A 27,022-nucleotide genomic window follows, 5' to 3' on the forward strand; every position below is an offset into this window, starting at 1 on the left:
AAAAACCGGTTTGAACCGGTTGGATCGGGAATCGGGGAAGTGAGCGGTTCAACTATCACCGGTTTTTATGTCTATTTCTGAACCAAATCGAACCGGCCGATTTTTACAAAAATCTGGTTGAACCGACTCAATTGAACCGGTTAAACTGAATAAAAATACATGGAACTGAAACCTTTTGAATAATAAACTTTTGTAGTTTTTTCACATTTATTAAAATTCTTCTGAATAAAAACACATGATAAATGTTATGAAATTTTTTGATACTCTCATTAAAAGTATAATGAAAATATCAAGTAACTAAACATTTATAAATTCCCAATCTTAGTTACTTAGGAAAAATGTGAATTTGGTGCTAACCCATGAAATCGCACTTTGCACCTTGTTAAGTCGTTAGTGGAGCGTGTGTGGTTAACCAACACACACTACAAGAAAAATAGCCTTTTACGACGCGCAAACAACGACACTCATTGATTTATGTTACGCAATGGAGAGTGACGTTAAAAAAGTGTCATCTCTTCAAAAAATTTAAGGATTTAGGTCACGCATTATTGCGTGCCCTTAAATTAGCGTCATACGAGAAAAAATTAAAAACACGGAGGGCGCTGTATCTTAAATGGGCGTCCTCTATGAGTGTCGCTTTATAATTTTAATGAAAAGCGCGTTTAGTAGATAGGGGGAAAATGAAATCCCTAAAATTTTGAACACCCGCCTTCATTTTTATCCTCCTCTTTTGTTTCCTTCTTGCCCTAATTACGATCCTTCCCCCTCCATAGATTCGACTGCCGCCTTTCCTAGTTATCAACACTCCTTCCTTCGTTCCTCACTTGCCTTCTTCGCCTGACAATATCTCAAGAAGTACAACTCCGAAAGCGTACAAGTCGGACTTATGTGTCGGAACTCCGGTAGACTGAAATTCAGGCAACATGTAGCCTCGTGTGCCCTAAAATTTCATGAATCTTGAATTTGGCTTACTTGAATCGCGTTCCAAGCTGCTATCGGTTTCGCCACAGAGTTCCGCCGTTCCAAAAGCGCATATTTTCGCGTTGAGTGACTATGATTGGGTTACAATTATGCTTGAGCCGACGATTGGGTTACAATTATGCTTGAAAGTGTGAAGAACTTACATGCTCCATCTAATCATGTCATACTTCATGTTTGTATCACAAATATTGAAGGTCTATCCATTTCTTCTGACATATGGGTTTCAAAATTTGGGGTTTTTATGGGATTTGAAGTTATGGAGATGCAAGGTGCCCTCAAGGTGCTCGATGAAATGCCAGACTGTGTAAGTATATTTTTTCATATTTGATTAGAAAAAGCGATAACAAAAATGCTTCCTCATCAACTCATCTTATGGGTTGTGCTTCTTTGTTTAAAACACGATTACAAATTGGGGAATCCTCCTCCTATCGCATCCTTCTCTAATTTCTTTCTTCTAATTTCTTTGTTTAATGATTTTTTCTAATTTCATATTGATTTCATCTCTTGTTTCTCTATTCACAGATCTTCCAATCATCAAGGATGTATTGGAGATTGCTAATGTATTAAACAGCAAATGGAAGGTAAGTAATACCTCAAAAAACATATTTGATACCTGATCTTCATTCCATACTCACCATATATATTCGAATGTTATTATTTTTTTTAATCTCCCGTTACTATTTATTTGAAATTTATTGCTTCTGTTATTCGTTTTGTAACAGAGGCAAGTGGAATTAATGTACATAATCACCTATGACATTCTTTTCGGACAGGTATCTTCACTTTCTAGGATGCCACATCATATAATATTTTCTTTAAATTAATCATATACATAATTTTAACATTTCTTCATAGGATTCATCTCTAACAGGAGATCCAGAAAAGTACCTTATTTTGAGGAAAAGTCAACTACAGTCAGCTCTTGCAAAGATCTTATTAAAGAAGGGAGCAAAACGTATAGAAGATTTAATGTCCCAATATAAGATTCCCGGTTTGTTCTACCAATAACATTCCACTTTATTATTTATAATTTACACAACCATATTTATTAAACGAGATCTATGATTTATCATTTATGTAGCAGATGTTAAAAAACCTCGCTATGTTCGTGTCAATACTCTGAAATTGGATGTTGAAACTGCTGTGTCTGAATTAAGCAAAGATAATATGGTAACATTAATATACATTATGGTACCCTATTTAATTTATCTTTTTTATTTTTCTGATTTTAGTTATAATAATCTTTATAGGTCGAGAAGGATGACATGATTCCCGATTTATTAGTGCTTCCACCAGCTACTGATTTGCACAATCATCCTTTGGTCACAAACGGAAGTGTATTTATGCAAGTAAGATTTAGTAATTTTTTCATTTTGGTTTATTTTATTTCAGCCATAATTACTTTAATATATATATATATATATATATATATTTTTTAGGGTAAGGCAAGTTCCATGGTGGCAGTTGCCCTTGGGCCTAAACCAGGGTGGGAAACATTGTAACTAGAGTTCATGCATGGGTATGCAGGAATGATGATGGGCATGAGATGGGTTCGATCACCGAACCATTTACGTGGGTCCCACATGTTAAATCCAAGATCATCCTGTTCAATTGGGCATAGCATGACAGGGTTTGGCAAACACCAGTTGGTATAGACTCTGAAAAAACAGGAAACTAGCATACTAGGTATTACATTGGGATAAAGCTGGCATACCTGAGCAACTAAAAGAGCCTCCGAAGGGGAAGTTGTTGACGATTTGTTTTCTGCTTATATGAATCTTGAAAATCTTGACACATTAGACTCTTCTGGAACTGACGATAAACAAGGAACTGAGAATCGTGAAGATTTAGATAGCCGAGCTAGTGGAACAAAAACAAATGGAGGTGATAGCAGTGATAATGAAGCTACAAGTAGTGTTAATGATAAAGGGATTAAACGGAGTGCAGGTGGAGACATTGCTCCAACAACAAGGCATTATAGAAGTGTGTCAATGGATAGTTTTATGGGGAGGATGAACTTTGCTGATGAATCACCTAAGCTTCCTCCTTCTCCTGGAGGGCATATTGGTCAATTAACCCCAAATAATTCAATCGACTCAAATTCAAATACAAATACGTTTAGTTTGGAGTTTGGAAATGGTGAGTTTACAGGGGCTGAGCTCAAGAAAATCATGGCTAATGAGAAACTTGCAGAGATTGCTTTATCTGATCCCAAACGAGCCAAAAGGTATGTAGCTTTTTTCAAATTCATTAATATTTACATTATAATTGGAGAAATCTGAATATTTATTTTGATATTTGAATAAACAAATATATTTTTTATGTGATATGTTTTAGGATTTTGGCAAATCGACAATCTGCTGCAAGATCAAAAGAGAGGAAAATGCGTTACATTACAGAATTGGAGCACAAGGTTCAAACTTTACAGACTGAAGCAACCTAATCAACAAACAAAAATCTCACTACCATCCTTAAGTATTATATCATTATACAATACATGACTAAAAATTACACTTTTCGTCCCTGTGTTGTATTGATTTTCAGTGTATGTGTTGGCGACTCTGTTGCTGCTGAGGTTAGAAGATCACTCATCCGTAACATGTGGAATGAACGTATTAAAGGCACAAAAAGAAATGTTAAGGTTTGGCAAGCTCTTTTGGTAGTTAGGTCACTTGTATTTCCTCCTACAGACGAGGATAGTGAAACCTGGTTGAAATTTGCTTCACTTTGCCGAAAAAGCGGTAGGATTAGTCAAGCCAAATCCACTTTAATTAAACTCTTACAGGTTAGTTGGTATTTAATTTTATTTATTTATTTAATCTAAATCAGCTTAGGAAGGTTTAATAATTTTCACTTAAGCTAATTGTATTAATTATAATTTATAAGTAATAATCAGCTTATTCTTTTTACTTCTATTATAGGATCTAGCAATAGAGCTTTCAAGTTCTTCTGGTCTTCAAGTATCTACACCAAATGGCTTTGGAGGTGTTCCACATGTATCTCTTATGGCACGTGTATATCTGAAACTCGCTGGAGAATGAGGCTTGAGGTTCCACGTGCTGAAATTGCTGAGATACTTCCACTTGCTAGGCTTGACTTTCTTCCTAATATATTTTTTAGTTTGAACCTATGGTGGCAAGATGGTGCAATTTATTGGATTCCACTTTATTAACTTACCATTTTTCTCTGGTATTGATTGTCATTGCTCATAAAATTGATCCATCAAACTTCTTCCTTAATGGTGTATAGTTAAAAAAACACAAACATTGACCCCTTAAAACATCATGTTTATGCTTCGTGTGCTCCCAAAATAGTTGTTGATTAATTATTTACTAATCAAATTAGACACCTTTAAGCATTTAAGAAAGTGAAACTTGTTTACTTATTTCAAGTTATTCTTAAAATCCTCTTTTCAGGGCATGAGTCCATCAGCTGTAGCTGAAGGTCAAGAAAAAATGAAGAAAATATTCAAGGAGTAAGTAGTTGTCCATGTTCCTTATTGTGTGATCTGTATAAGTTGTTCATGACATGATATTAGTTGTTACTTACATGGTTAGACAATGCTTATAATAATAAATTTAACATTTTTGCAGGCATGGTGTTAGTTTTTTTTGCAAGCAAATGCAATATGTCCTTCGGATCCACTTGTCATGAACAAATTCATTGGGCACACAAAAGATGTCATGGGTTTGATCAACTGGTACTGGCTCTTTAGTCTTTCTTTTTATATCTTTTTATGAAATCAGCTTATGATATGAGCTCTGTTTTTCACATGGTCTAGGACCACTAATTGCTTAGGATGGTAACTGGGTTGTCTTTTCGCGCCCTCCTTTGATACACCATAAAGGCATGAAGATTCTCTCTCTCTCTCTCTCTCTCTCTCTCTCTCTCCAAATTCTAAAACAAACAACAACAGGTAAATAGATGCCAACATTTTGCTTAAAATTCTGTGAACATTGAAAAAAAACGAGGTCGATAGTGCCTTTTTCATGAGATTGTCAAAAGTTGAATAAAATAAAAAAATAAACAAGGGTAATATTGTAATAGGGAGGGTCTTAATACATAAAGTGACCAACCTCTCACTTAGCACGACAAGTCATTTTGATTTTATTAAGTAAAAAAGAAACAACCTTATCAATCTACATGCATTTAGTCATGTACTGCTGTCCCACAATTTGTCATCCTAGAAGACCCTGCTGTCCCACAAGGGTAATATTGTAATAGGGCTGCTTTATATGTCATCATAGAAGACCCTGCTGTCCCATAATTTGTAACAATTTGTATTATCATTATTTGATTTTAATAATAATTTGTTTTGTTTTATTGTTGAGGTTATAGACTGATAGTCTTACTTTTCATGTCATTATTATTTATTTCTTTTTTTGTTTGCAGTTTCTTGCAGAAACTTTGGATGTTGTTCAAGACATTGATTGGGTCATTTCTCTTGGAAATGCTTTTGCAAAGCAGTATGAGCTTTATACATATGATGATGAGCATTCTGCACTACTTCACAGGTATGAACTCATTATCATTATCATTACATTTTTTAAATTAAATTATCTTATTGAGAGTATTCTTCTCCTACAAATGTCTTGGTATACTTCTTCAGAAAGTTGATAACATGACTTATGTTCGTGATAAAATCGTCTGGATGTACAAACAAGCAAATAATCTAGATTTCAAGTATTCCAGCACCTTGATAATTATTACATTGCTATGTTTCACATTTAACCCGGTTTTCTAATATTGTTTTGGTTGAACATGTTATTCCTCAAATTTTAACAGATTCTTGAATTGTGACTCACCCCTACAGCTTTCTGAATGTAGGCTTATTTTGGTGCTGGATTAAGTGGAGTTCTGGCTTGGTGTGTGCAAGTGGGAAGGAACCAACCCAATGCCCCCGGAGTTCTGGCACCTTCCATCTTTACTTCCTATGTATCCAGGTTAATCTACTCGTATTTATTCATGTCTCAAAGTGTGTATTCCAGTATCAGGTATCATGATTTGTGTATTTATAAAATTTTGAAATACGGTCTTGTTCAATGCTTTAGCTGTGTTTTCTCTAAGGGAGATCAACTTATCAAAAGTGAGTTACTGTTTCACCCTTTTATTTAATATTTTTGTGATTGAATGAAAGTCTTAATGAAAGTAATTGACAACCCTTTCTCTGTAAATGATGTTGTGATTGTGGGAGAGGTGTTGTGTTTTTCTCTGTTGCTAGGTAACCTTCTCAACAACAACATTCTACTTAAGAAGGTGAGTAATCAAGATTAAGGGAGACTTGTAATCATGTTTGACATTCCTTTCCAGTAAGAAACAGAGTTGTATGATTATTTGTTAGCAATGTATAACCCATGTTAGCAATGTATTATTTTTGTTTAACATTTGAATGATTCTTTGTATGACATTACAATTTGTGCAATTTATTTTATTTTTTGAGTATGAAATTTTATTTTATATTATGCAATGGATTGTATTTTTTGTATATGGTATTTTATTTCTATTATGAGAAATTAAATGCAAATTTAATTTGAAAATTAATAAATATATAAATTTATTTTTTTTAAACATTTAAATTTACGATACGCAAAAATGTGTGTCATCTTTATTTATGACATGGCCTTTCTTGACAGGGGCTTCCTTGATACGCATTGCATGTCATAAACACGCGCGTCGTAAGGTTACGACACGCAAATGCGTGTCGTCTTCTTTTATGACAGGGCCTTCCTTGATACCCATTGCGTGTCATAACCGCGCGTCGTAAATGCGTGTCATAAATGCGCGTCGTAAATGCGCGTCGTCTATAGACGATGCGCAAAAGCGCGTCGTCTCTCTTTATGACAGGGCCTTCCTTGACACGCATTTGCGCGTCGTCTGAGCCTTTTACGACGCGCAATGAGCGTCGTAAAAGGCCGTTTTTCTAGTAGTGACACTAATCTAGGACTGACAATATGTGGCAAAGGGTAGGTTGTTGTTAATCATGGATCAATGGAGAGTGTGTGGTTAACCGACACATTGATTGGATGATTTGTAACATTAAGTGTACCAAGCAAATTTGCATGGTTATTCACACCTTGTTTATGAGCCTCGGCATCCCAGTCACAAACTTGAAGGGCATAATCGAGATTTAAACATGCCATTGAAAAGTTCAATGAATCTCAAAGAATCTAGGAATTTCAATTCCTTTAAAACCTAAAATTCATTTTCGTTTTTCATGGTGGAAATTGGTAAATCGTCATTTACCCACCTTCAAATATTTTGCAATTGGATTATGGCATCCCTCTTCCGAATTATAAAATATTGTGTTGGGTCCTAGCCTTAATATTTCATGTTGGGTGTTATATGAAGGACGTAAATCATCTAACTTGAATTTCTCCCATGTAGATGTCTAGTTCAGACAACTATGGTCTTCCCGAATCTTTTGGAAAAAACTTTCTTCATGAAGATGATGTTCCTAGAAATCATACTTCACTTCCTCCACTACCTCCAATTATTCTCCCTAACCCACAAGTTCAAAGACTTGAAAAGTTCAAGGCACTCAAACCTTATTGGCTAGCAAACACCAAGATGGAAGGTCTGTGTGTGCACATGTCTTGGAGATGAAGTCACACATTGACATGCTGGGAATGTTAGGAGTCGTTGAGTCAAGGAAGTTGGTTGTTGACTTGGTTCTTCAATCATTTCCTAAGTCATATGGTGAGATCATTAAAGATTACTATATGACAGACCGCGACATGTCCCTTATCGATCTTACATATTTGCTAATTGCTGCTGAATTAGCAATGATTTGGCGCACTAGTAATGCAAATTTGATTGGAAGATCTACTTCCCAAGCTTCCATGGACATTGACAATGGAAACAAGATTTCTCTTTCCAAGGGAAAGGGAAAGGCTAAGTCTGAGATTGTCCCGTGTACCATTCCACAAGAATCTGTTTGCTTCTACTGCAAAGAAAAGAGGCATTGGTTGCGAAGCTGCCGTATCTACCTGAAGGACCACAAGAATGGTAAAGTCAAAAAGTTTGACTCTGCTTCAGGTAAGTCCACTATCTAACTCTATTAAGTTCGTGTTTGCAGATTCTTAATACATGATGTGATAAGATTACATTTTGATGTGTTGTATGATCAAAGGAAGCTTAAAGGAGAAGCATGCTAAGTTTGATCGCGAAGAGATGGATGTCGATTGCATGGTTTGATTATTGGATTTTTGAGCTAATGCTAGGAGTTATGATAAATTGCTTAGGAATGTGTAGTTTGTAATTGCATTGTAAGGAAAAATTTATCCGCATTTTATAAATAAAGATAAAATTTTGAATTTTATCTTATCTTATATTTCCTTGTAATGGCATTTGTGAAAATTGGTGTTTATATATTGTTAGCAATATTGAATATAGATTTGATTCTTTCGTTTGTGGTGGTGTCTAAATTTACCAAATAAACAAAGATTCTCATCACCCAAGTTTCAATTGGAAAGAAACTTGGAATCATGAAACTTGTATTGCATGAGGAATGAGAACCTTCGTCTTTAGGAAATTAAGACTAATTCCTTGTTCACATGTATATGAGTCAAGTGAAGGACTAGGGAATCAGGTACACTTAGTTGTGCGCTGGTTAGGTCCACCACAAATAACAATAAGCCTATTCGTCATCATTTACTAAAGTTAGTAAATATGGTTATGCTTACTAGATTAAGTATAATTCTGAGTCATTGGAAAAGTTTCAATGTATAGCAGAATGAATAAGAAGAATCAAATTAGGCAGAAAGATAAAAGTTTCTCCAATCTGATAGGTAGGGAGAGTACTTTCGTATCGTGTTTTATGATCATCCTTATGATTATGGAACCATGTCACAATTGATCCTCTAAGAATATTATAGTGCATTTGTATGGCTAAGAAGAGGAATCGTGAATTGTTGAAATGGTTAAATCAAAAGGTGAATTATACTTCGTTCCAAAATCAAGTCTTAGAGTCATACTCCAAGATTGTGCCTTGAGTGACATAATCTTAAGAAAGGTTTATAACATTTATCAAATGTAGAGTAAAATGTTTCTTACTCTTGTACATTTGAAATTGGTAAGTTGTGATGTCTTGGATAAGACAAAGACCAACTAAGACCAATTATGTGAAGTGTTTTTCATGATAAGAACCGCACTAACTCTTGAATATTTGTTTTTCAAGGAATGATTATTGACAAAGAGAGTCTTATATGTCAAGAGGTCAATGGGATTCTTAACGATCTTGAAAATTTTCAAGAGCAAATCAAGAATAAAACTATTGTTTGCCGCTAGCACACGACTTGAGGTTCGTAACCTATCGTGTTGACATATTATTTCGGTGATCGTTCCAATTGGTTGACTATGCATGTGTGTTCTATGAGTACTCAATTGTTTGCATAACAACTTGGAAGCAATGGTAGGCCCTCGAGCTGCCAGGTGGCAAGAAATTAAGATTGAACAAGTTAAGTCCATATTAGTTTGGATTTGTCACTAACCTTATCTTGTGATTGTGGTTATGAAAAATTCAGATGGATAGGAACACCATAAAGTCTAAGTGTAATAAGGTTTCTCTCTAATTCATGAAAATGACTGTGAGGAAACGCTTTCACTAAGTAGATTTTTAGGATATAGCATTTGCGATATTTGCATTCTCAAATTCGATTATGATTACAACATCCCTCTTCATAGTTCGAATTGTGAGAAATGGCAAATAGTTTGAACATTCAAAACTTATTCCTGTAAGTTCTGAATAGTTTAGACACACATATGAGCTTTCTAATAAAGGATGTATGACAAATTCTCCTTGATTATCCTTGGCCTTTAAAAGCTTAGTGACTCAAATGTTGCACCTCTAATGGAGTCACAACACCACTAGCAACAGGATGAATTAGGAGAGAGGAGGAAATCGGCTAGGGCAACACCAAGAAGCATAGGGCCGAATTCCTTATGTTAGGGGGTCTATTTATACTTGTGGCTACTAGGGTTTTCAAGTGGAAACCCTAATATCACTGCTTAAGCCTTAAGCAGCCCATGGACTCCTTCTAGAATATCCCTTGGACGATTTTCTTATGGGCTTCCCACAAAATTCGTCCAACCTATATTCCAAGATGATCCATCAGCCCAATTGCAATTATCTTATAATTATAGTATCAGTCCCCTAAGTTTAATTAATCTATTTTGACCACAAAATTAATTCTAATTAATTCTTGATCAATATTAATTAAAAAATATGATTTCTTCTTTAATATATTATTCATATAATATATTAATAAATCATAATTAATTCTCTTTCTCCGTAATTCATCTTATCAGTTGCTATGGTGAAGGCAACCCAAAAGGACCATGCTCGTAATCGGGTCAAGTACATACCAAAATAGTTATGGGCTTAGACACCTAATCCAACAGTCTCCCACTTGGATAAGTCTAATAACTATTTTGCAAGTACGACTTCAGAACATGATAAAAAATCGTAGCTTTCAAAAGCCACTGTCAACTCTGATCTTATTAGAAACGCGTCCTTTAGATAAGGGATCATATATTCCTCCATTCTAGATATCATATGAACTGAGACATGGATTTTAATCATACTCTCTGTTTATGTGTTGTTTCCCGATTTCCGATTTATGACTGGACAACAGACTACAATTGAACACATCAACTTAGTCCAGGCTTGGCCAAGCGCTTAGGGTGTCATCACTAAATCATCGAGGGGACCGCATATATCACTTTTATCCCACTTTGGGTAAAAGGAACAATTAAACTTCGACTCAAATGCTCGCTTGTACTTACTCATCAAATCACACACAACAATATGTTTTATAACACCAAGTTACTGGTGCATTTACATATTATCAATGCGCAACCGACTTGCAAACTACAACTCACACGTCTCCGTTTCAAGAATATAAGATATTATCGTCTCACTAATCACTCGTGATAAAGTCCATGAAGTGATTCAAGTGAGCGTGGGTTTAATCCAATACTCAAATCTTATTTCAAGAGCACTCATGAACACTGCAGCAAACTTTTGCTATGTCTAAAACGTTTTAGACAATCTACAGTCAGATTTATGACAGTCTAGCTTCATTACCTACTTCCAAAGTATTTATCGACTGTGGATGGTTTGAATAATCCTATTATTTGGGAAGTCAAAACATGCAAAGTGAAACACAAGAATAATACAAATCCTATACGACCTCAAACTTTTGAGTATAAATAAAACACCTTTATTTAATCACCATATTGATTACTCACTATTCATTGTATAATGTTTCAGATAATCAACTTGTTACTTGAATTATAACAGCAATTGTACCATGCTCCAACCATGCACACTTTGTTTTCCTATGGTCCATACTTTGTGAAATAGACCAATTGAAAACATTTCCAATGATGCTCATTTCACAACTCCCAATCCTTATCGTTAGAGTAAGAATACAATATTTGCGCCACTAATAGAATATGTTAGATTCTAACATTTTATGCAACGATCCCTTCGTAATGTCACAACATCAAAGTCACCAAGACTTTGCCAATGATGTTACAAAGTGCTCTATTGTAGATTGCTACAAGGCAATTCCATAGATATAAAGTCTCACATTCAAAGTACATTCCTTTGAACATCCTTCTTGCATAAAAGTTTCTAATCTAGACATAGATTCTTAACGTCCAGCTCCCAACATGGAAACATTTCCATAATTACCATATGACAACTCATTATTAATATAATCTTATCTATTGATAATAATGTCAATACGTTCCATCCGATACTATACTTCCAACTGCCCACAAATGACCAATCTTTGGCGAACCTTAGATTGTCCTTGACAGTCGTTTAATTATTTTAGTCAAATCTTGTTTGTAGTTCTTTTTCTCTCTTAATGCCCTAGACATTTGGAAAATTTAGAACGTTCGAATATTAGAGCATATGCAATCAATCCTATACCCGAAGCGTATGGGACATGATTCATAATGAAAAACGTGATACTTTACCAGATTCTTGCTATAATACTGCCATATATAGAATGCCCCTATGTTAAACCTTTTCAACATAACATTCATATATGTCTTTTGACTAAACTCAATTAAAATTTCTCGATCTAAGCTTTTAGATTTGAAATGAAGTATAATATTCTCTCCCTTAATTATAGCAAAACAACTTTTCAATCCCTACAACTTTGCAAAGTGAAACTTTTGTTTTCTATAATTAATATTGCTAACTTGCAACAATTAAAATTATAATCATGCTCCCACTAACATGATAATTATATCCATACCAACATAACATTTATGGTCCCACTAGCTTTGACACGTATTCAAAAAACAGTTGGACTTCTAGTAATCAATACTTATTGACTTCCAAAGTTCATATTTCTAATACCATATGCTTCGATAATCCTTTATCTAAGCTTCTTAAACTCATACACCTTTCCTTAGATAGCTCATATGTATGTCTAAACTAATTTAGAACGTATAGCAATAAGTCCTAAATGTTTAGACTAATTGCCAAGTTTCACAATTCAAACTATGAAGAGGGATGCCGTAATCATAATCAAATTTGAGAATGCAAATATCACAATTGCCATCTCCTTAAAATCTCTCTTAGTGAAAGCGTTTCCTCACAATTATTTTCATGGAACGGAAAGAAACCTTATGACACTTAGATTTTATGGTGTATGTGCTCTTATCCATGTGCATTTGTCATAACCATAATCATAAGATAATGTTCGTGGCAAATCCAAACTCTTATGGACAGAACTTGTTCATTCTTAATTTCTTGCCATCAAGGGTCCTACCATTGCTTCCAAGTTATTTAGCAACTTACCTATACTAGTCAATGCACTTTCATTGAACAAGGTGCTTGCCTTTATGCAGCCAATTGAGAACTAATAGAACTCATATGAATAAGTAACTTTACTGGAATGACATAGAAACAAAATTTTGTCAATATGATAGGTTACAAACCTCAAGTCATGTGCTAGTGTCTAATAGGTTTACTCTTAATTAGTTCTTGAACCTTTTCAAGATCATTTAGACTCCCACTGACCTCTTGACATATAAGATTCTCTTGTCAAAAACATTTATTGACAAACAAATATTCAAGAGTTAGTGCGAATTCTTATCAAGACAAACACTACACACAATTGGTCTTAGTTGGTCTTTGTCTTATCTAAGACATCACAATTTACCAATTTCAAACGTGCAAGAGTAAGAAAAACAATTTTCTACTCCACATTTGATGAGTGTGTTAAAACTTCTTAAGATGTGTCACTCATGTCACAATCTCGGAGTATGACTCTAAGACTTGATTTTGGAACGAAGTATGATTGACCTTTTGATTTAACCATTTCAACAATTTCTGATTCCTCTTCTTAGCCATACTAGTGCACTAAGGTGTCCTTAGAGGATCAATTGTGATTTGGTTACATAATCAATAAGACGATCATAAAACATGATACTAAAGTTCTCTCCCATCTTTTTAGATTGGAGAAACTTTTATCTTTCTACCTAATTGATTCTTCTTATTCGTTCTGCCATTCATTGAAACTTTTCAATGATTCAAAATAACACTTAATCTTGTAAGCATAACCACATTTACTAGACTTTTAGTAAATCATGACGAATAATCTTATTGTTCTTTGTGGCGGACTAGACCTAGTGCACAACAATGCGTACTAGATCCTTTATTCATTCACTTGACTCACATACTTATGTGAACTAGGAATTAGTCTTAATTTCCCAAATACAAAGGTATATATTCATCATACATTACAAGTTGCATGATTCCAAGTTTCTGTCCAATTGAAACTTGGGCGATGAGAATCTTTCCTTATTTGGTAGATTTCCGACACTACCACAAATAACATAACCAAGAATCACATCCACTTAATATTGCTTATAATAGAAACACACATCAATTTTCACAAATGACATTGCAAGGAGATATAAATAAGACAAAACTCAAAATTTATTTTATTTATAAAAGGTGCGGAAAACTTTTCCTTACAACGCAAATTCAAATGAAAACTATGCTATTACTTATTCCTATGCAATCTATCATAACTCTAAGCAGCAACTTAAAAATCCGATCATCAAATCATGCCATCGAAATCTATTTCTTCGCAATTAGACTCAGCTCACTTCTTTCTTTAAGCTTCCTTTCTTTTCTTCGATCCTACAACACATCAAAATGCAATCTTATCACATCATGTATTAAGAATATACAAATAGGAACTTAATAGAGTTAGATAGTGGATTTTACCTGAAGCAGAGTCATACATATTGACTCTACCATCTCTTAGATTTCCCAGGTAGTCAGGGTAGCTTCGTAACCAATGCCCCTTCTTTTGGCAGTAGAAACATATGGATTCTTCTGGAATGGTATAGGGGACTATCTCAGACTCATCCTTTCTCTTGCGTAGAGAAAACTTTTCTGGACTTACAATATTGCCATTTCCCATAGAAGGATGGGACATTTATTTACCAGACAAATTTGCTTGACCAGTGCGCCAAATCATCGTTGATTCAACAACAATAAGCAAATAAGTCAAATCAATAAGGGTTACGTCGTCGTCCATCATATAATACTCTCTAATGAATTCACTATATGATTCGGGAAGTGACTGAAGAACCAAGTCAACAGCCAACTTCCTTGAGACATCGACACCCAACATTCCCAATCTATCAATATGCAACTTAATATCCAAGACATGAGCACATACATACTTTTCCATCTTCGTGTCTTTTTGCCAATAGGACTTGAGTGACTTTGAACCACTACTAGAAAAATAGCCTTTTACGACGCGCAAATTACGACACTCATTAATTTATGTTACGCAAACGAGAGTGACATTAAAAAAGTGTCATCTCTTCAGAAAATTTAAGGATTTAGGTCACGCATTATTGCGTGCCTTTAAATTAGTGTCAAAAGAAAAAAAATTAAAAACACGGAGGGCGTTGTACCTTAAATGCGTGCCCTCTATATGTGTCGCTTTATAATTTTAATGAATGCGCGTTCCTTAGTTACAAGCAGGAAAAGAAAAGCCAAAAAATTAGAAAAGCCCGCTACCCTCCCTGCCCTAAGCATTTTCACGCATCTTTCATTCTCCTCACACTGTTGTGCAACTTCTCAATCAAAGATCGAAGGTTACGATTTCATCTCCATCTCTCGACTTCATCATCTCAATCAAGAAAAAGGGCTTCTGATTTCCATTCATCTACTTCATCGTTGCTGTAATTTCACCTTCTTCATCTCTCTGCTGTTCTTGAGAATACTCGCCAACAGTTTTCTTGCACTATTCCTTGACCTGCTTCCTTCTAGATACGCTTCTTCAAATAACTCCAACAACAACAAACCCCAACCCTACACCCCTCATCCTCTTCCATGGTGTCGTCAATTACCGGCGATGTCATATACCACCATATCTCCGATGAATTCCAATTTTGCGGCTTTAATTTGTAAATATATCCCGCGTATGATCTTCGAAAAGCTTCCGGTGGTAGATCTAGCATGGTCAGCGTGTGTGCAGGTTGTGGAGTTCAGTAGCTTCTGATCGAGAGATTCAGGTTGGGGCTTTCAAGGCGCCGTGGAAACTGTAATGGTGTTCATTGTGGCGGAGGGATTAGGGTTTCTAGAGTGAGAGACGAAAGGGGAAATTGGGGTAAATGTCTACAGAAGGAAGCATGTAATGTTGTTCTCTATTAACCGACGACTTAGGGTTTTAACTTTCACCACTGCTGCTGCTTCGCCACCTAAGCGAATTGACACTCATAACGCACCTTCCACTGCGATGAAGCACTAGGATGCTTTATGATTGGCCTCGCATCAAGGTTCCACAGAGCCCAAATCATTCGAACTAGAAACCTTCAGGTACTATCACTCCAAGATCTCACCTCCTCTCCCCTTGCCGGTAACATTAGGTCCGACGACCTTAGGATTACTTCCTCTATTGCTCTAATTTACAAGCCCTATGTCTTATTAAGGTGTGTTTCGGTTGATTTTTTCCCTATGTTTTCATTCTTCTAGCAGAACCCTATCTTGCTAAATCCTTTTGTTTTCCCAGCTAAATTTTTCTAGACCAAGATTTTGTAGACAGGAAGCAGGTGGCAGAGAAGCCCTAGACCAAGATTTTGTAGAAAATTTTGGTGTTGAATCAACAATTGTTTGTTAACAGGTTTTCCATTTTTAATCATTCATTTGTTCTTCCTACCATTTTTATTAGGTTCTCAATTTACTTAACAAACTTTAGTTCAGTTCTTCTCAGGCACCCATGCCATTACATGTGCCATGTTTGCTTTCTTGAGGCCTGGTGATGAGGCACTTAATCTACTCATTTAGAAAGCGCAAAATTTATTCATTAATTTTTATTAGCTTTTGGCAGTTGGGTCATCACTGACCAGCTGTACAGTTTTACAATGACAAAAACAAGTATATGTAAAACAAAACACCAGTTGTATAGTTTTACAATGACAAAATCAAATATGCCATTAGAATATTCTGAATCCATACACCTATGTGATCTACTTTCAGCAAAGTTGTATCTAATTAATATAAAGGGTTTTTCCTATATGTTCCTATACAGATTAAGCACAACAATATGGAAAAACACTAAAAAATATGTATGAAAGATGTATGTATGTATTTTTTTTACTGTTTACATCATGACCAATCAGCAAAGGTGGTGGCAATAGCATAACATAACCAAATAAAATATTGATTCATGCCACTCCTTCCTAGATCACCTTTTTTTCTTTTTGTTTTTAATAAAATAATATAATATATATTTAACTGATTATTGATATCATCATCTACCATGGTGAAAATGGTTGATGCAGTTTGATCGTCAAACCTTATCCATTGCAATGCGTTTCTTGATGGCCAAAACTCCAGAGCAAAGGGCAGCTGTTGATCTGGACACTCGTTACACACAGGTTAGGTTTCATTCTTTTATACCATATCATATGATGATGATGCTTATATTATCCATTATCCATTATCCATTATCCATTATCCATTATCCAATCCTACATACAGTTTGAACCTCACCCCATGTATCTATTCAGGAATATCTTGAACAACATATTGGAGTTAAAACAAGAAGACAGGTATTATATCAGGGATATGTGGAAGGGATATCAGCTACTGGGATGCAGTCAAATCATGGGTTTGATGGCCAGGTCAACGCTTGCTGCTTTTTTACTGGTGTATCCTTGATGGAAAGAGAATGAAAACAAATAGGATGAAATTTTCAGTGTTATTTTTGTATATTACTAGCTTTGTGAAAGCAACAAGGAGTTGGGCTCAAAGGGTTGGCTAAAAGTTCTACTGCAATTGAAGAAGTCCCACCTTTGCTTGAAGAAAATGGGAAAATTGAGGTGTGGAGGATTAATGGCAATGCTAAAACCACAGTACCCAAAGAAGATATTGGTAAATTCTACAGTGGAGATTGCTACATTGTTCTTTACACTTACCATTCTAATGAAAAGAAAGAAGATTACTATTTGTGATGTTGGATTGGCAAAGATAGCATCGAGGTAACATTGCTGCTCGATTGGCTACTACAATGTTCAATTCACTCAAGGGAAGACCAGTTCAGGGTCGTGTATTTCAAGGGAAAGAGCCTCCACAGTTTGTCTCCATCTTTCAGCCTATGGTTGTCTTAAAGGTAGGTACTTACGTCACATTTTTAGTTTTTTCAAATATTTTGCTGTGATATTAGATTCAGATGGAAAATGTTGTGTTATTAGGGTGGATTGAGCTCTGGATACAATAACTCCATTGCAGACAAAGGATTGAATGATGAAACCTACACTTTAGATGGTGTAGCCCTAATTCAGATATTTGGCACTTCACCCCATAATAATAAAGCCGTTCAAGTAGATGCCGTATGATTATGAGCCCCTTCTAAGTTATTCCTTGGAATTGTTAAAATTAGGGCTAATGAAATTTGTTTGTTTCAGGTGGCAACCTCATTGAATACGTATGAATGCTTTCTTCTTCAATCTAGTTCTTCATTGTTCACCTGGCATAGAAACCAGAGTAGTGTTGAACAGCATAGCATAGATGCAAAAATCGCCAAATTTTTGAAGGTATGGGATGCCCTGATTGGTTTAAAAACAATTTTTTAAATACAAAAAGAAATATTGATTGTATTTTAGAAATTGGTAAAGACTAATGACATAATGATTAATTAAACCTTTCAGGAGAGTTTAATATCTCATAGTAGAAAACTAAGAAATTCAAAGCCAAACCAACTCTAATTGGATGAGTAGGTGCCAGGTCAGATGCAGCAATAGCTGTTGCAGCCTTCAAGAAATAGCATTGTACTTTCATTAATTTATTTATTATAGCATTTTATTTTTAAAGTACAATGAATAAAAACAAAGAAACTGAAAGTAGAATGGTGTAATGGGAAGAAATGAAATAACCTCATAAGCTTTCAGAGACAGATCTTTAACCTCTTTATGATCTCCACTTGATTTAAATTCAGCCAAGTAACGGAAGTAATCACCCTTCCTGATGATATTAAATTTTTTTAAAAAATAAAATCACAAAGGTTATTTAGCAAAGTATTTGTGATATTTAAAAGAAACATACATTTTATGATAAAAGATGAACTTGCAGTTATATGCAATGGCATACTTGCAACAATCGATCACCAGTTGCAGTTATATGCAATGACATACATTTTATCAAAAAGGTGAGTTTTTGATGATAAGTTTGAATCGTATCGTATCTTGTTTTGGTTGAATTTAAGTTTATTTTGTCTTGTTGTCCAGCCTGGCACCACTGTGAAATTTGCTAAAGAAGGAATTGAAAACTCAAATTTCTGGTTTGCCCTTGGAGGGAAACAAGGCTACACCAGTAAAAATATACATATACCATATACATACCTCTGTTAATATGTGCTTTTGATGGACAATATCTTTACCAGGAAACAAAGGCTTTTTGTTCATGAGCTCCGTGAAGATGCAAATATACATATAACATATACATACCTCTATTTAATTTTATTTTTTTATTGTTTTTATTTAATATGTTAAGAGTTAATATATTATTAAACAAATCTTTTTCGAATGGATCTTCAGGAGCAAGAAAAAATGTCCCGAGCTACAGGGACACAAGTTTGTTTGTTTAGAGTTATAGTGCTAATTTATGTACTTTTTATCTGAAATAATTACAATTTCTTTCAGACACGCATGGGTGACTATCTCAAAGATGTGGCATCCAGTCATATCCAAAAGATTACAGATACAACAGCTGAATCAAGACTTAAAGTTGCACTCTATCCTCAAGAAACAAGTTAGAATGTCAATTCACTTCATTTTCATTTTCATTTTGTTATTGATTTTCCCTTATTTGGATGAATGGGATCAAAATGAAAAGGATCACTCCATCTCCTTAGGTGGAGCTGTTAAGGATATGGAGTCTAGCTCTCTCCATCTTCTAGTTTTATGTGGTGCAAAGGTATGATCTAGTTTTATGTGGTGCAAAGATATGTGGAAGGATATCAGCAACCGGGATGCATCCAATGCACAACTGCTTATCCATATAATCAGCTGTTTGGAGCATTAGTCTTAAAGAATTATAAAAGGCAAGATGCAACATTACTTAGTAGGAATTTGATGTACATAGTAGATTAGATGGAAATTTATATATTGTAAGAAATAGAATTGTATGACATTAAATTTATGCAATGGATTCTATTTTTTGTATATGATATTTTATTTTCTATTCAGAAACATTAAATACAAATTTAATTTGAAAATAAGTAAATCTATAAATAATATTTTTTTTAAACATTTAAAATTATGATACGCAAAAATGTGTGTCATCTTCATTTATGACATGGCCTTTCTTGACAGGGTCTTTCTTGATACGCGTTGCGTGTCATTAACACGCGCGTCGTCTTCCTTTATGACAGGGCCTTCCTTGATACGCATTGTGAGTCGTAAACGCGCGTCGTAATTGCGCGTCGTAAATGAGCGTCGTCTCTCTTTATGACAGGGCCTTCCTTGACGCGCATTTGCGCATCGTCTGAGCCTTTTACAACGCGCAATGAGCATCGTAAAAGTCTGTTTTTCTAGTAGTGAACTTTTCAATTCTTCGAACATGTGGGTCAGGGAGAATTATTGGAGGAGGTGGAGGAAGTGAAGCATGATTTCCATTTCCACAATCCAATCGTGGAACATCATCTTCAAGTGAAAAGCTTTTTTCAACGGATTCAGGAAGATCATAGTTGATAGACTTTGACATCTACAAAACGGGAGAAATTCAAGTTCGTTGATAAAATCCTCAATATATCACCCAAATGAAATATTAAGGCTAGGATCTAACACAATATTCTACAATTTGGAAGAGGTATGCCATAATCCAAATTGCAGAACATTTGAAGGTAGGTAAATAACGATTTACCAATTTCCATAATGAAAAATGAAAATTGAAAATTAGGTTTTAAATGAATTGAAACTCCTAGATCCTTTAAGATTCATTGAACTTTTCAATGACATGTTTAAATCTCGATTGTGCCCTTCAAATTTGTGATTGGGATCCCGAGAACCACAAACAAGGTGTGGATAACCATGCAAATTAGTTTGGTACTCTCGAGGATGTTATCACCTAATCAATGTGTCGGTTAACCACACACGCTCCATTGATCTATGATAATCTACGAGCTACCTATTGCCATCCTTCATTGGTCCCATATTAGTGTGCCCGAAAACCACACACGCTGCACTAATGACCAACAAGGTGCAATGTGTAATTTCATGGTTTAGCACCAACTCCACATTTTTCCTAAAGTAACTAAGATTTGGGAATTTATGAGAGTGTTTAGTTACTTCGTATTTCATTATAATTATAATGGAAGGTTGTGTCCTATCCTACCCATTCGGCTAACGACCCTCCACTAGTCAAGAATGCGGTGGGTAAGAGTGGATACCCAATAAATCGCCATTTTATAGGCAATTTCCTTAAACACCCCATAGAGACCAACTTTGTGAATGAGACTTACTAACGGTAAGACTGACTTTTAATTCTATATAGTATAAGGGTGTATTTTACACTTTTAAAATACTAGGTGGTCTGATTTAATAAATTATACTTTTAATTTAATTAAAATTAAACCATATCGTTATGGGTTTATTAACTTTCTTTTAATCACACATTTAATTAATTTAATAAAGCCATAAGGGTGGAATTTAAACTTTTCAAAATACTAGGGTCTTAGAATTTAATATTTTAAAATTAATACCTTTTAATTAAATTTTAAATTCCAAAACTTGAGGACAAATTTTGAAACCTTTCAAAACATTAGGGTGTAACTACTTAAATTTCAAAAACTAAAACTTTTAAGTTCAAATTTAAACTATACAAATTAAGGGGTGAAAATAAAATCACATAAAGAAAGAGTGCAGGCTCCAACAATAGCCATAAACTCAACTCGAAATGTGCCCAGACGCTCATCCATAATCTCCAAAATCCCATTCCATGACTGTACCAAAGATCACCGCAGTCTGCTCCAAAATATCATGGGTAATCTCTGACGAGATGAACTCCCGCATCCGATCATCAATCGACTCAGTACCAACACCTACAATGGAACCAGAACCTGAACGACCCTCCTGAGTGCTCGCCACCATATTAAAAAACAACATGCAAAAGATCTGAACATACCCAACAATCCTCATCCCACAGGCTTCCTGGATTCTCCAAGACTCTCCCCGATTTGAGTATAGATCATATGCTTTCAGTAGTACGAGCCCAATACTACCTTCCACACCTATCCATACTTTCCTCAAGAATCATCCCAAATCCTCTAAGTCACCTTCTCCAACTGATACTCAAATTCTCGCTAAATAGCGCAAGTAAACCCACTAAAGCACTTCCTAGGCTTTCCAAGGTTTCCGACCTCACCCTGCCATCAACTACAGAAAAACTCCCAATAACGTCAGCTAACCACTTCATGAATACAATCACATGCAACAAAGCTTAGATAATCCTTCGAGTAAAAGACTCAACCCTACAACGGTTGGACTCAGACAAGACCTGTGAAATAGAGTCAAATCCATCACTCTGATTCACCTCATCCACATAGTATAATCCTTGGTGTTCAGTTCCATACCCAAGAATCACCCTCGTTCTGATGTCATGTAAGATACAAAAGAAGGGATACATTAGTACAATATAATTCATCTCTTTATGTAACATCCTAAAATTATAAGGTAAAAAATTCATTTTTAATTTAACCAAAACATTAATTATCTTTAAGGCAACATTCAACATCCTTTTTCTAAATATTCAAAAGTACTTTATAAGAAAACAATTATCATAGGAAGATCCCAAAATCATCATAATGCGGAAACATGGGTGGATGCGTTGCGATCAAGTTGGGCCCTTCCTTTTCGAACCGAAAGTACCTGAAAACATAACCATAAAATTGTAAGCACAAAGCTTAGTGAGTTCCCCAAAATACCACATACCATACATACATTTTCCATGGGCTACATGTAATACCCATAAATTTTACGCCAAATTTAAACTTTTCAAGCATAAATAAAACCAGATAGTAACAGTTTACAAAACATTTTTATCAATATCCATCAGAGTGTCCCAAAACAAGATCATAAGGATGAGGAGCGGTACGGTCACGCCTTTGCCTTGCCATGACCTCCTCCTGAAGTACCTGAAACAATAAACTGCAAGCTGTAAGCCTGAGGGCTTAGCGAAGTACCCCCAAAATACCAATACCACGCTGAAATACCAAATCTGTAACCACAAATCAACAACATGCATACTGGGCCATCGGCCTGACTGGACCACACTCCAGGGCCTACAGCCCACTGAATCTACACCGAGCCTTCGGCATGACTGGACCGCCACGTGGGCCTACATTCTCCCCGGACCGCTCATAGGGTATGTTGGCCTTCAGCACAAAGCAGGACCGCCTCAACCCAAATCAACAAGAAAATAACCATGTGCGCATACAAACATTCACTGGCATATACAAAACATCGAACATATCTATCTCTCTGATCATTACACATAACAATCTCTCATAACTAGAGCACTGACCTAGCAAGTCACTAACATAGCAATCCCTACGGATCATAAAAACATAACACATAGTCTATCCTGATTCTGTTCTAACGGAGCATATCCACATGTAGCATGCCATAAGGATAACAACTAAAGGGCCGACCTTGGTGCCTTAGACCCTATCGATATAGTGAGGATAACTCACCTCGCAAATGTCGACTCGAAAGGTAAACTCCAACACTCAGATCACTCGACATAGGCTCCACCACCTATCATCATTATACAACATACTCATAAGTCCTTAACCTTTTAAGATACTCCATAACCCACTAGTCAACCCCTGGTCAAAGTCAAAGTCCTCAGTCAAGGTCAACAGTCCATGTTGACCTCAACTCGCCGAGTACCCTCGATTACTCTCCGAGTTCCTTGAAGCACATTCCAACTCGCCGAGTCATCGGGGTGACTCGTCAAATTCCTTCGATTCTCGATCAAACTTTAAGGCCATCCGTCGAGTTTCCTCCTTGCAACTCGATGGATACACACGCATACATATCCTGGAGAAAACTCATCTGACTCGCCGAGTTGTTCTTCAACTCGTCGAGTCTTATGACAGTCTTCATCCGACTCGCCGAGTTGTTCATCTAACTCATCGAGTTCACGGCCATCTTCATGTGACTTGTCGATTCAACCTTGCGACTCGCCGAGTCCATTTAGTCCCTTTTCCATACAGACTTGCTTTGATCCATGCAGCGACTCCAAATCATAGATCCAAGCTTCTAGGGCATGCTTAAAACTTTACGTGCATGCATGGATAAAAGGCTCTAAATGCCTATTTTAAGTTCTTAATGGAGCTTCATGCTCAAGAGGGACCTCAATCATGACCAAAACTGTAACTTTATGCTTCTAGAATCCAAGGAGGGTCCAGATATGAGGTTACAACCTTAGATCTAGCCCATAGCTCATCTTACCAACTTAATACTCCACCAAAAACCTCAAAACTCAACCAATAGAAGAGATCTACAAGGAAAATGGCGATTTGGGTACCTCTAGAAGATGATAACTGAGATAAGTGTTGATTCCCACACTCTACTTGCTCCAATCTCCTTCTCCTCCAAGCCTTCTCCCTCCAAAGATTCTCTTTTCATGCTTTAAACACACAATGGGCACACACACATGTATTAGGGTTCTCAAGGACTCTGTAGACCTGTAAAGAGGCCCAAGGGAGGCTAAGGTCCCTTTAAATAGGGTGCAAAACCCCGGGATTTAGGTTTTCATCTGCCAGCTCCTACTCGCCCAATATGGACTCGTCGAGTAGGTCACTTAACTCGTGATCCCATCCCGCTACTACTCGACGAGTAGGGCAACCAGCTCGTCGAGTAGGGCCTAACCCAAGAAATCCTATTTAAAACAATACCTGAGAATCGGGGCGTTACACTACGCCCATGGTCTTTTCCCTAAAATGTCATGGGATACCCCCATGGTCTGACATCCAAGTGCCATGGGATACCCTCATGGTCTTTTCCTTGTAATGTGATGGGCTACCCCCATGGCCTGACATCCAAGTGCCATGGGTAACCCCTATGGTCTTCCATACAAATGCCACGGGCTACCCCCGGGGTCTTCCAAGCAAGTATCCCAAAGACAACTGGCATTCCACATAACAAGTAATGGGTTGGCATTGGTGCCTTCGACCCATGGATATGGTGAGAAGACTCACCTCAATCCACTGATAATCGAATGACTGCTCGAGTCGCTGAATCGGATAACCTCGTGCCAAATAACAACATACAATCTTAATCAATAATTATCCCGATAATCCAAAATCCAAGGCCCACTCCATAAACCAACCCCCTACAGGGTAAAAGACCATTTTACCCTTTTCTTACTTGATCCATACCCAACCTAAAATGCATAAAAGCACAAAACCCAAAATGGCAATCAAAATCCCAAATCAAAAGCAACAAAAGCCCATTATGGCCCAATAACCCGATTGGCTCCTAAAACAATCATGGAATTACTTCCAATAAAACCCTAAGTCTATCCGTGGACCAAAGTCAGATGTCCAATGGCCCAACAAGGCCCAAACCTCAAAAAAGTCCAAAATGCCAACTAGGAAGTACACCTCGCGTACTAGAATGGTACGCCCCAACATACTCACTTTCAAAGCACAATGTACAAATGACTAATGCACAAAACCTTCATTACGCTGAGCGTACTTCCTATATACGCCCAACGTACTCATCAGGGACCAAAAGTCCATATTAAGCTCTTAGTGGTTAAGCCAATGACTTCAAAACTTGGATATGACCCTAATGAGATGTCTTAACATGTAAAGTTGGAAACTTTATTCATTTGCAAGGATTAATGGGACCAAAACCTTTATTAAATCCTTAATACTAACCCAAATTCATGCATGCACCACAAAAACTCATCAAGATGATATTTTTATGAACAAGGTACATCCCAAAGGCCAAGATCCATCATTCTAATCTCTTGGAGTAGCTGATACTCACAAGGAAGACTCTAAGGACTAAAATAAACCCAAAATACATCTTAAACTAGATCTAACTAGGGGTGTCGAACGGGTAAAATTTTCGGGTTTTGGGTAGAACGGGTATTTCCTTAAGAAAATAATACCCGATACCCGACCTATATTGTAATTCGGGTTTTCGGGTTTCGGGTATTCGGGTTTGAGGTTGGGTCGGGTAAGTTTCGGGTATACCCGAAAATTTATTAAGTCACACTTATTGATATATTTTTTTTGTTGTTTACATGTTGGTTGGTTTAATAAAGAATTGGTTAGGAAAATACTCCATAAAATTAACAAATACATATATAATAACAATACAAATCATTATAATATGTTATGAAGGGTTTTGTTTTATTTGAAGTGTGCGTACGTAATTACATTGTATATTTGGTATTAGTTAAAAAACGAATTCGGGTATTCGGGTATACCCGAAAATAAATATTCATACCTAAAACCCGACCTATATTATTATCGGGTTAACCTATTACCCGAATGTTCATACCCGTTACCCGTTCTACCCGACCCATTCTACCCAAATTCGGAACGGGTCGGGTGGGTAGAACGGGTTTCGGGTTTTTTCGACAGGCCTAGATCTAACATCTAGAGTCATCTAGATAGAAACTTTATACCTCCAGAATGTAGACCAAGATGCAGCAAGCCTGGATCCAAGAGCTTCAAGAAATCCCACACTTCTCCAAGAAGTTCCTTCTTCGTCTATGAACACCAAAAAGCATGACATACCACCAAAAGCTCAAAAAAACACTCAAATGGGGGCTAGGGTTTCGTTTCTAGGGTTTAGAGGGATGGAGGCTAAAGATAATAGGGTTTGGTGGTGAGTTAAGGAGCTTAAATAGCGTCCAAGACCCTAAATTAGGGTTTGGATATGACTGGAGTACGCCGAACATAATTCTGGTACGCCCAGCGTACTCCATAAGACATGCATGATCAATTTATTAAGTACGCCCAACGTATGCCAGTGTACGCCCTACATACTGGCCTCAGCACTAATACGCCATGCGTACACATGGGTACACCCCGCGTACTTGATTTAACTGTAAAACCATGGATCTTCCGAAGGCCATAACTTCTTCGTTATAAGTCCGTTTTCGACAATCCTTATAACCATGAAAAATTAATAAGAAGCTTTACACTTCTGTCGACTTATACTTGCCTTAAAACTTCCTGAACAAAAATCCTATTTCCATAAAAGCCCGAATTGACACTTTACCGAAATACCCCCTTGGCTCCAAAACAGAAACCAAACTCCCGGATCATCCAAATTCCACTACCCACACCCAAATGGGTCGAAATCTCTTTTCCACAAAGGCCCTAAGCCTGATGATACCCGATCTTCGGTCACCACCCCACATTAGGAAACGATTCGGAACAGGGTGTTACACTTTAGTCATATGACTAATATATAGGAATTTGTGAGACAAAGATGGCACATAGAGAAAATTTGAGATTTTTAAAGTTGGCAA

General features: G+C 36.3%; 2 long non-coding RNA genes and 1 pseudogene across 3 annotated transcripts; all 3 read left to right on the forward strand.

Annotated features, from left to right (window-relative positions):
* Positions 1-1,503: 1,503 nt before the first annotated feature.
* Positions 1,504-1,972, forward strand: LOC145052200 (uncharacterized). The gene is made up of 3 exons (XR_013684017.1): positions 1,504-1,562; positions 1,704-1,754; positions 1,837-1,972. It is a non-coding gene; the product is annotated as an uncharacterized LOC145052200 (long non-coding RNA).
* Positions 1,973-2,046: 74 nt separating this feature from the next.
* Positions 2,047-2,554, forward strand: LOC145052201 (uncharacterized). Its single transcript, XR_013684018.1, has 3 exons — positions 2,047-2,151; positions 2,232-2,330; positions 2,509-2,554. It is a non-coding gene; the product is annotated as an uncharacterized LOC145052201 (long non-coding RNA).
* A 199-nt stretch (positions 2,555-2,753) lies between these two features.
* On the forward strand, positions 2,754-3,424 carry LOC145051153 (bZIP transcription factor 29 pseudogene; annotated as a pseudogene). Its single transcript, XR_013683449.1, has 2 exons — positions 2,754-3,208; positions 3,319-3,424. The product of XR_013683449.1 is annotated as a bZIP transcription factor 29 pseudogene (transcript).
* The last annotated feature ends 23,598 nt before the right edge of the window (positions 3,425-27,022 follow it).

This window comes from Lactuca serriola, chromosome 5, assembly GCF_051521515.1.
Source record: "Lactuca serriola cultivar US96UC23 chromosome 5, Lser_US96UC23_V15, whole genome shotgun sequence".
NCBI classification, from domain to species: domain Eukaryota; kingdom Viridiplantae; phylum Streptophyta; class Magnoliopsida; order Asterales; family Asteraceae; genus Lactuca; species Lactuca serriola.